This window comes from Mytilus californianus, unplaced genomic scaffold (genome assembly GCF_021869535.1).
Source record: "Mytilus californianus isolate M0D057914Y unplaced genomic scaffold, xbMytCali1.0.p SCAF_1, whole genome shotgun sequence".
Taxonomy (NCBI): Eukaryota; Metazoa; Mollusca; class Bivalvia; order Mytilida; family Mytilidae; genus Mytilus; species Mytilus californianus.
In genome coordinates this window covers 76,825,887-76,838,183 of record NW_026262581.1, presented here as the reverse complement: position 1 = coordinate 76,838,183, position 12,297 = coordinate 76,825,887, and positions in this window count along the sequence as shown.

Genomic DNA, 12,297 nt, shown 5'->3' with positions numbered 1-12,297 from the left:
GTCATTTTTCTTTTAATTGGCGCAATCGTATATTTTATTTAGGGACGCATTTTTGGCGCAAACGGATCTCTCCCAACGATTTTGTGTCGGAACAAACTTTTGGTTTTACTCCAGTGTAAAGTGCTTTCTTTTAGGATTTATGATCACGTTAATTTAAAACAGAACTGTGTTTTAACATTATTATGAAAAGTCTCTTTTTAAGAACGTATCAGTGTATGGTGCTTTTATTATGGTTATGATGACTGATTTCTGATGAATATATTTTATTATGCAATAAAAAAAAATGTGTTTTAAAATTATTATTAAAAGTCTCTTTTGAATAAAACTGTAACGTGTACACAGGGTAAGCGTGTCTATTTTAGAATGAGTCCGTTACCAGTTTGATACTGGATCCAAAATGTTCTATTTACAAAATATATAATAAGTAAACTTTATTCATAAATTGACATCAATGAACTAAAATAAGTACAACTGCTCTTTGCGTTCTCTAATGAACTATCTATAACTATTCTACTTAAGATATATACAACTGTTACAAATTTGCACTATTACAAATTTGTCCTGGGTCAAGAACAAACTTGTCCTCCTGGTACAATTATGTACCCTACAAGTTTACACACTTGTCCTTGTCCTCTTTGTACAATTATGTACCCTACAAGTTATCACACTTGTCCAATACGGTACAATACGGTTCAGCTCGTAAACTCCAACTTGTACAAGTCCGTATTTCTAACAGGCACTAACCTGTTCTTTATTGCCTTTAAGTAATAGTAACTATTATATAAGAGATAATGATCTCGAATATCAACGTACCGTACCTTGGTCTTATGTCTCCGTAGACTTATGACAAACGACCTTCAGCAAGGTATCGCTCTTGCTTATATACCACAATGGTAGCCGTACCATTATTGAAGGAGGGGTGTTCTACCAAAGTGCCTCATTACTCGTATTAAGAGCTTCCTTTGGGACACCCCTTCACATTTGACCTGACCCAAGGTTTACCCGCGAAACATCTTATTCTTTTCTATGTTTATTAAAGCATATATACAAATACATAAAATAAGGCTTCTACCGAACTGTAACTAAGGTAAACGATCTAACCTAAGATACAAAATCATCACAAAACTAATTTTTATACTATTTACCTGTATTTACCTGTATTATTGGCGCAAATAAAATGTTTTATTTTGGCGGAAATAAAATATGGTTTGTGGCGCAAATGAAAGATTTTTTTGGCGCAAATGAATGATTTTTTTGGGCGCAAATGAAATGCCAATTTGCGCAAAAGCAAAGCACCGATCCTTGTTTGCCCACATTTGATTGCAGGTTTATAAAAACATAAGGTTTTTGTTGTTTTAACAATGATATAAAAATAAGAAGATGTGGTATAATTGCCAATGAGACACCTCTCAATGCACAAGAGACCAAATGACATAGACGTTAACAACTATAGGTCACCGTACGGCCTTCAACAATGAGCAAAACCCACACTGCATAGTCAGCTATAAAAGGCCCTGAAATGACAAATGTAAAACAATTCAAACGAGAAAACTAACGGCCTGATTTATGTAAAAAAACACAATGAACAAAATACAAATATGATATACAGTAACAAACGACAACCACTGAATTACAGGCTCCTGACTTGGGACAGGCACATACAGAATGTGACGGGGTTAAACATGTTAGTGGGCGCCCAACCCTCCCCCTAACCTGGGACAGTGGTGTTACAATAAAACATACGAACAAACTATAAAAATCAGTTGAAAAGGGCTTAACTCATCAGATCGATACAAAGCAGAAAAACAAGTAACAAAAACACAGACCGGACGTGGCAGGATATTTATACATCTCTACAACAAAAAAGACACTAAGTACAGATATGAGAGTACTCGCAGTTACTGACAGCTTGTTCAAAGCCAATAACAACTAATAAGAAAATCATGTATCTAAGAATCAAGTATCAATCATGTACACATCCAATATCTAATGGATTTAGTGTAAAGACGTCATTAACAGTCCGAGAAAAACATGACCTTGTGCAATGCCAAAATACAGGTATCGGCAGATTGCAGAACCGTGAATGTTCACATGTTTATATGTATGTAACAATAATAATAGTTTGGTTTTAATTTACTGATAACAAAATCAACACTTATACCAATAAAAACAATGTTTAAAGATTTAATTACACTGTTGAATTGGTAACCTTTTAGAATAAATTTTTTTAAAGGATCGATAAGTTTACCCGGATTGCATCTAAATGTCCCGGCTTGGTAAACAACATCTCCGTTAAAATTAGTATGTGCTATCCCGTTTGAAATAAGTTTTGTACAGGTACAGCAAAACTTACAAACCAAATCTTTGTATCTATGGAAGAATTTATTAAAGGTTTTTTAAAAGTAATTTGTGGTACAGTTATACCCTATGGGTAGTGCTCCACAATTTAAAGAGGAATATACAAGAAACTGAACTGAACGGTAACGAAATCCCTGACTTAATAATTTACCAGTAATGCATAGATTACAGTTATTGAAATCCAAAACGTCACAGACTGCAGACACGGACATAGCGAACGAGTTGCAATATGTAAACACCGTAAGATGGTGCCAAAGGAACATCATCATCCAAAAAAGGAAAATTAACAATAGGAAAAGAAATATCGTCCCTTTTGTCGTAAATTTTAGTGTAAAGTTTCCCGTGTAAAACTGAAATATCTAAATCTAAGGAAGGACGGTTATTACAATTTGTATTTGAATTATTTCAAGTAAGTTTCTTTGAGTAAATTTCGGCAGTATATTTAGAAAATTCTTGATTATTTAACGAAAAAATATCATCAAGATAACAATGAGTGTTGTTGAAAATATCAATTAAATGCAATTTAGACGGGTCTTTTCTGAGTTTGGTCATAAACTGTGGTTAATAACAGTACAAGAACAAGTCTGTTATTAAAGTGTATTGCCCATATGTACATAAATGTTATTAAGGAGAAAATTAACCGCTTCAATCATTTCATCATAACTCCAGTAAGTTTATTTAGCATATTTATCTTTCTAAGTAGAGAAGAAGGCTTTAAATGAGTTGCAGCAAATATATTTGCAATTAGATTTTTCAAACGACCATTTAATTAAATAGGCAAACGTTTGTTTGATAAGATTGTGTGGAAGTGTAGTGTAAAAAGTTGAAAGGTCAAAACTGTCAGCAGAATCAAAAGGACCATCAAAAGCACGAAAAAACACTGAATGATTTTGTGATAGTTTATTTCTGAATTATAGTCGTATTTTTTTACCGGAATTTTACCTGTAAAATTTAATAAAGGATACTTTAAGGGATATGTGCAAAATATATTTAACAAAATATCAAAGAAATTTTCCAGGAAAATGCATTGAATTTGACAAATATTTGTAACAAAATCTTTTAATTGTTAAATTATTCAGTTTGCAGCAGGATCAGCCCGTCCAACAAAAAGACGCCAATCCAGAGTACTAGACACCAGACTTCAGTTACTGATAGACAGATACCAACATGCTCTGATGCAGCATCTCATGTACCTCATTTGAACTGAATGCCTTGTAAATATATTGTTTTATGACTTTTGAAATATATATAAATTATATTGTATTTTTCAACATTATATATATATAGTGCTTCATATAACTTGTTTTTACATAGTGCTGTATTTCTTTCCTCTTTGCACTGAATGTATAAATTTGCTTCATAGATTTTATTAATTATGTTTGTAATAAAAGACAACTTTATCTTACATTGGTGTATTTGTTTCATTATCACAAAAAACTTTAATAATGATGAATTATTAAACACTTTTGTAAATGAATTCCATTTTTTGTTATTTATATATATTAATTTAGTTGTCTGCTAAATGAATCCATTGAATTCATATTAAATTACTTAAGAAAAAATATTTAATTTTTTTTATCATCTATTGATTTACACAAATAAAATGACACTACACAATGAAAGATACCTGAATATATAGGGATCACAAGACAAGACAAGACAAGACAAAACAATTAAATCAAGGAAAATATGCAAAAATAATTTATAAATTCATAGGAAAATGTATTGAATTTGACAAATACCAAGGATTTGTATAGTGATTCACTATACAAATCTTTGCCAATCCAAAAAAATATTATACAAAAATGTTTATTATTTTGACAAATTATCAAAAAAATTGTTGGTACACTCTGAAAAAAACATGTAAAAAGTAAAATAATGAAACTTAATAAATAAAATAAGCGTCATTTAAAAGTTCTTTGTCTTTTTTTTTAATTTTAATAAATACTTTGTTTTGAAATTTAATATAAAAAACCCAATTAATTCCAACAAATACGATATAAATGCAAGACAAGACAAGACAAGACAAGACAATATTTTATTTAAGTCTCACCTCTTCATTATATAAAACATACAAATAGTTAATAAAACAACATCATAAAACATACAAGAGCCACTCTAAAAAGAGTTATGAGAGACTATCTAAAATGTATATACATTATTTACACTAAAATTAGCTATATAAAATACATTTTCTTTTCAATAAAATGTCATTGCAGATTTTGGCAGTATAAAAGTACATATTTTCATCTGTGAATAAAAATATAAATTTATCGTCATCAGACAATTGCATAAAATTAACATTAAATAGGGATGCTTGATAAAACAAATAACAACGCAAATCTTCATACACAGGACAATTCATTAATACATGTTTTTCATCTTCAATTAAAAGATTTTCATTACAAATGCTGTTATAACAAATTCTATTTTCAACTAAAAGACCTTCATACCTTCCAGTCTCAATTTTCAAAGGAGCAGTATCACTTCTAAATTTGGCATAGGCACTCCTATATTTACCAGGTATGTTTTTTAATAAATAGTTTTCTTCACCAAATTCATTTTTGAACAGTCTGTAAGTACGTAGTTTACTACGCTCGTATGACATTAAATCAATATACCATTGCTCTTTAAATCTATTAAAACAGATATTCTCAATATTTTTTATAACATGTTTATCAATAATTAAATTAGTATTACAAAAATGTTCCATATCAACTTCTTTAAACTTTGTGTGTACTCTGAAATTCCAATTTTTCAGTCTATTATTGCATATATTATTTGCCCATATAAAAACTTTTTTGTTTATTCTATTATTACACATTTTCGTAAATCTACTATAAGTTCTAAAAATACATGTCCATTGTTTTACAATACATGGCATCCAACCCATATCACCATATAGGGCTAAATTAGGTGTGTACTTTCCAACACCCATAAAAAAACGCATTGCCCTATTTTTTACAGCATTTATACAAGAGTATTCTTTACTTCCCCATATTGCAGCACCATATTCAATAACAGACATAACAAGAGTGTTGAAAAGCTTAGTAAAAGTAGAATATTCAAAACCACCATTTGCTTTGCATTTAGCAATTAGTAAACCTAATGATCTGCTGGCTGATTTTGCTACAATTTTCGCCATCTCGTTATAATCTAAAAACTCATTTAATAATAAACCAAGATACATATATTTTGATACAATATCTAACTGGTTTCCGTTCAACATAAATTCAAAATTTGTTTGTGTCACAGATTGTGTTCTAAAATGAACAATTTTTGACTTGTCAATATTTACAACTAAGTCATTTACATTACACCATACACTTAAAACATCTAATATTCTTTGAAGGTCCTTTTCATTTTCGGCTAATAATACTACATCATCTGCATATAATAATATACAAATCTTTTCACCATTTACATTTATACCAATATCTAATCTCTTAATGTCATCAACTAAGTTATTTATGAAAATATTAAATAATAACGGCGATAATATGCAGCCTTGTTTTAGGCCAGAATTTACTCCAAACCAATCAGTCAAATTGCCATTTATCTTGACACAAGATTGAACATTATAATATAGAGATTGTAAAGCATTTAACATTTTGGTACTTAAACCTAAGGATTCTAATTTACTAAACAACAAATTACGATTAACCCAGTCATATGCTTTTTTGAAATCTATAAATGCACAGAATGTTGAAAGTTTACAAAGTTTTCTTGTTTCAATAATAGTTGTTAAGTTGATAGATGGTCTATGGTACTGCGACTCTTTCTGAAACCATTCTGTTCGTCGTTGATCACTTCAAGATCGGTAAGTTTTCCGGTCAGACGAGCATTTAGGACGCCACAGTATAGTTTATACGCCACTGGTGCTAGACTTATTCCTCTATAGGACATCGGATCTCTGGGATCTGCCGTGGATGACATGGGGATCGGTGTAATGATACATTTATTCCACATAGCTGGCACTTTACCGGAATTATAACATATATTGAAAACACGGATAAGCGCATTCAATGCTGTAGGATTTTTATATAATTCAACTGGAATATCATCAACGCCAGGAGATTTGCCACATTTTGATATTTTCACTACATTATACACTTCGCTACTGGTAATTTCACCATCTAATATTTCATCACAAATTATATCACTATTACAATTTTCTATTTCATTACTAATACTAGTATCTATATTTTTATTTAAGATTTCTTCAAAATCACATTTCCATTTATTAATAACTATATCTTTATCATCACATATTGATCCATCAACTGTTCAGTAGCCAAGTTTTACGCATGACATAATTTGAACAGTAATCTGCATCCAAGCAAGCTTATTACGTGACAGAGTTTTTGGTTGAAGGATACCGCTTTTTATGGAAGCACTACTTCACCTAAAGATCCCGCACCACCAACCACACTGTAAATATACCTGACGCCTGACGCGTCCGGACGCGTTCAAAATTTGTACACCGAATGTTCAATATTTTAACGTCATATGTTCATGCTTAGAGACGTGTTCAAAGTTTTAACGTTTGTGTTAAAAATATTAACATGTGTGTTCAAACGCAGTGAACGCCGGTGTTCAAATTCTGATCTAAAAAAGAAGATAGTCGTTTGTCCGATTTTCTATCCTTCCAATTGGCAAATTCAAAAAGAAATTCTTTAAAAAATATGAATGTATACGCAGGATGATGATCTTGTGAATTTTTGGCTAATATTTTAGTAATTGTGAAATATTAAACTTCCAAGCTGGCATATATGTATAGTTTATGAATTTATTTTATTATTTATTTATATATACTAGTTTAACTTATAAGTGACATAATTATGCATATCAATGAGGCCTGTTATGATAATATCGTAATAAAAATATGTCGATGTTTATCTTATTTCATGATCCTTTCATTTTATTAACATTACATGTTCAATCAGTGTTCAAATCGCTCGAAATTTTGAACACCTCGTGTTAAAAAAATATACCAGGATACCAAATACCGGAAACAGATATCGGCTGGCGATTTAGGCGGTTAAACGAAGAATGGATACACATAAGAAAGAGAACTGGAGAAGGGACTTATATCCCATATGAACACGAAAGAAGTAAGTAACAAGTTAGAATAATCTCCATTAGGTAGTTCGATGGCTTCCTTGTTATTTTCTCATGCCATATATATATTTGTCAAATATTCATAACTGTTATATCCAAATTTTCAATATTCAACATAAAAGACGAATTAAAAAACGGGCTTTAGATATGAACGTAAATAACTGTCAGCTTTGTTCTGATGATTTCCTAAACTGATGAATACAGTCTGTCTGTTATACAGAATAAATGATGATTTTCGACATCCACATACATTAGCTGAACACTAAGTGTTAAGAACTCTAACATCAAGTGTTAAAAGATGAAACACAAAGGCATTAAAAACTGAACACCACACATTCAATTGATGAACACTAAGTGTTAAGAACTCTAACATCAAGTGTTCAAAAATGAAACACAATGGCATTAAAAACTGAACACCACACATTCAATTGATGAACACTAAGTGTTAAGAACTCTAACATCAAGTGTTCAAAAATGAAACACAAAGGCATTAAAAACTGAACACCACACATTCAATTGATGAACACTAGTGCAAACATTTGGAACACCATTTTTGACTTAGAAAATGCATTTGTTTTTTTTTATTTGCAGGAATCGTTAGATTAAAATGTTTGAATTAGGAACCGGCAGCCAATAATCCCAAAAAGGTAATTTCTGCATGCTATAAAGTGGTGGAAAAAAGAAAGATGTCGAAAAAAGGTATGACAATATATGTATATTAACAGCTTATGTGGGTGTATCATTTCTATCTGTTCACCTTAGGTCAAGAAATCGACTTTTGTAATTTATAATGTCAAAACTTGCATTTCATTGCTATAGAATATCAATTTGTACACTAGTATATAACGACATTAAAGCATAACAAGCATTGCATAATTTGATGCTTTATGAAAAACTCTCTTCTATTAATTTTTAATTTTATTTTGCAGGATATATAGGCTCATAGACATTCCTTGTTGTGGAGGATTTTGACATTGGAAGTTGATAACAACACATAAAATGCCACCCAGTTGATAGCTTTAAGTGAAGATGCACTGAAAAGTGGAGCGTACATTGTATGTGATCGTACAAGAACTGTTGGAATTTGCAAACTTTTAAACTTTCATTGTGACAAATACCTATATCATAAACTATCTAATTATCACATTGACATGCTTTTTTGGTTAGGATACAAATGATGTTGCAACTATCTAGACATGTAGGGGAAAATCATTATTTGTGATATATATTAAGTCAGTTTAAAAACATTATGTATGTGATTTCACTGACTGTTACTTGTGATATCATAAGGTATCTGGTGTACTTTTCTTACATATAATATGCTCATTTGATTACATAAAGAATTACTTGTTAAAATATGTTTTATTGTTATATTTTGCCTGATTGAATATAGTTTTTATAACAGTTTATTTAAGTTGAGTACTTATGGAAAATTATGTACGCTTGAAAATAGAACATGTTCCACATTTGAACACCATCACTTTGAACACTTATGTCAACTGTTCTGAAAGTTAACGTCTGGTGTTCTGAATCTTAACACTTTGGCTTTAAACATGTTCTATGTGTTCAAAAAGTGTTACATGGCTGTTGAACGCGTCGACGTATTAAAATTTTGAACATTCGGACACGTTAAATCGTTGAACACTAAGTGTTAAGAACTCTAACATCAAGTGTTCAAAAATGAAACACAAAGGCATTAAAAACTGAACACCACACATTCAATTGATGAACACTAGTGTTAACATTTGGAACACCATTACACGTTCAAAAAGTGTTACAAAAAAGCGTTCAAGCAGTGTTCTATTTATTAACACTTAGATTTACAGTGCACCTGGAAGGATGGCACAACAAAATTAACACGAGACTCCAACATGTCCATCTTAACATCTACGATGTCATCGTGTTACTCAAGAAGACCCATGCAGGCACCAACAAAATGTACCATTATCCAGTATGTATCAGCAGGATCCCGCCCGATTAGAAGACGACGATTCGCAGTTATAGACACAAGACTCCAACTACTGAAAGACAGATACCAATAAGGGCTCATCAACGAGATAGACTTCTCTGACGCAGCATCCCATCCTCTTTATTTCTCTGACGCAGCATCCGATCCTCTTTATTTGATTTGAATGACTTTGTGAAATATTGTAATTTGTGACTTTAATTTGTGAATATAATGTTTTGTGACTTTGTAAATAATTTTTTTGTGTGACTTTGTAAAATATAATGTTTTGTGACTTTTGAAATATATATAAAATGTTGTATTTTTCATCATCTTACATATCGTGCCCCATATTACTTGTTTTTATCAGAGTGCTTTATGTATTTCCTTATGCGATGAATGTATAAATTTGATTCATAAATTTTATAAATTATGTTTGGAACAAAAGAAAACTTTATCATATATTGGTGTATTTATATCATAATCATTTAGAAACTGGTGAATTATTAAGACCCTGTTATAAATGAATGCCATTGTTTTGTCATTAGTTGTATGTTAAATGAATGAATTGAATTGGTATCAAATTTTTGAGAAAAAAAAATTGATTTATTTATTATTTATCTATACAAATAAAAATGAACTACAAAATGAAAAATACGTACTGAATGTATAGTAAACACAGATAATCTACACTGTATATACCTATAAAGTTGGAACAGACAATACAATTGTATGCTCGTTAAACCTTTTGTCAGTTTTGTTTTCTTTACTAATAGATAATTGGTATAATTAAATGTAGGCAAACCAGGAGTAAACCGATAAAATATATCTTTAAAGTTGGAACAGACTATACAATTGTATGCTCATTAAACCTTTTGTCTTTCTTGTTTACTTAACCAAGAGTAAACCTCCTGATTACACCAAGCAGAGACATATATGTCTCGACTTATTCTCATTTCGCCTTAGCTGTCAAAATCAGTACATAAAATTAATCCCATTTCACCTTATTACAAATTTTCAGGTACAAAAGAATCAACTAAGGCGAAATGGGAACTTGTGTAAACAACATAATTAAGTTATTTTTTGTTTTGTATTGCAATTAGTTGATATTTGTTATTTTAATGTCAAAATCTGCCATGAAATACTTTTTAAAAGAAGATGTTTTTTTGGTGTCTTCCCGATTGTCCCAATTTTGAATTATTCTTTTTATAGTGATTCATCTTTTTTGAAATGTATTTATTTACTTTTGTTATATATTTTGTAAATTAAGTCTTTGTTGTTTTTTCTTATTAGAGATGAAAAATAGGATACGGAATATTTAATATTTTAATGAATAAAATAAAGACAAATATCATGCAAAATAACAAATATTTTATTTCTGAATCAGCACTGAATTACAAGCACAATTTTAAATTAACATACTAATAAAGAAAATGTACATGTAATAAATAATCGCATGAGAAAAAAGCACTAATACATAAAACATAACAATTATTTCCATAAACATAAATAAACAGTACTATGATATTCATATTATGAAAAACAAGGCACTGATGGACACATTGGAATGTTCAAAATTCATTTAGTTACCAAGTTTAAGGATGTAGGATGCTGCATCACCATACTGAATCATGTAGTCTGTTGTGCCATTCTATAGGTTGTCTTTCAAAGTGGTGAATCTTTCTTCTACTTCTATATACTTTCTAGCTTTTCCCCTCATCTTGCCACCTGCTGCATATTGTACTTTCTTTACCTCGTTAGCTGCTTGCTCTTTCTTGAACGCCTTGATGATTTCAAATATGTTTGGATGTGCTGTTTTGACCCTCTTTTTCAGCTTGTTATGCCAGCCCTCTAAATGAGTGTTTGTCCTGGGTCCATCTGTTTGGTGGTGGTTCCAGGTTGGTTGTGGGTATCTGCCCTCTATCCATGTCGGAATTACATAGTCAGTTAATTTGGTGCAGGCATCTGTCTGTGGTGCGTTTTCCAAAGCGTGTAACCAGTAGTCTTCCAAGCGATCTAAGTGCAGTAATGGTAAGACTGCTGCACGACGGACGAGTTTGTTGACATCTGGGACATCTTTGTATTGAGTCAGAAACCCATATTCTTGTGTTTTTTTCCATATGGCTTTTGCGTAGTGGAACAAACAACCTATGAGTTCTGCATTTGGAAAGACACGAGCAACTGTATTTCTGGATGCACATTCCAAGTCAAGGCTAACTGTGTCTGGCTGGAAATTCCGGTTGTGTTGGTTTGCGATGTTTTTCAGGAGATTGAAAAATCTTGTATAAATGTCATCACATCGCTGTGGTAGAAGAGAATACACCAATGGAAACATGTCTGTGCCAACAAATGCATGGATGGTGAATATGCTGTCAAACATTGGTGGTGCTGTGTAGAAAGTTCCATCACAGTATATAGTGTCTGCAGTGCATAGTTGTTGTTAGTTCTCAGCAGTTGTGAATATAAGTAGTTTGTTGACGTCACCATCATCAGCTTGCAGAAATGGTTCTCTACTTCTGGTCTTGCATAAAATTCATAAATTTGCAGTTTTTATTATATATTACATGTTGTTTAAATTGTTATAAAAACACAGAGGTTTAATTTGTTTATTTAAATTTTTTTATCTAATTTACCTTTCGCCTTAATTCAATTTCCATATCACCTTAGTATTTTTTTACCTTTTTTACCTGGAATTCACAGCTAAGGCGAAATGGGAACACACCTATGTCTCTATATATGTCTCTGCACCAAAATAACTAATAATACCCCCGTCAATCCTCGTGGCGATTTCATAAGAAAATATGTTACTGTAATGGGATGGAAATAGTCCCTTCTTTCTAAAGTTTCTTATGCTTATTAAAATAATATCTCTC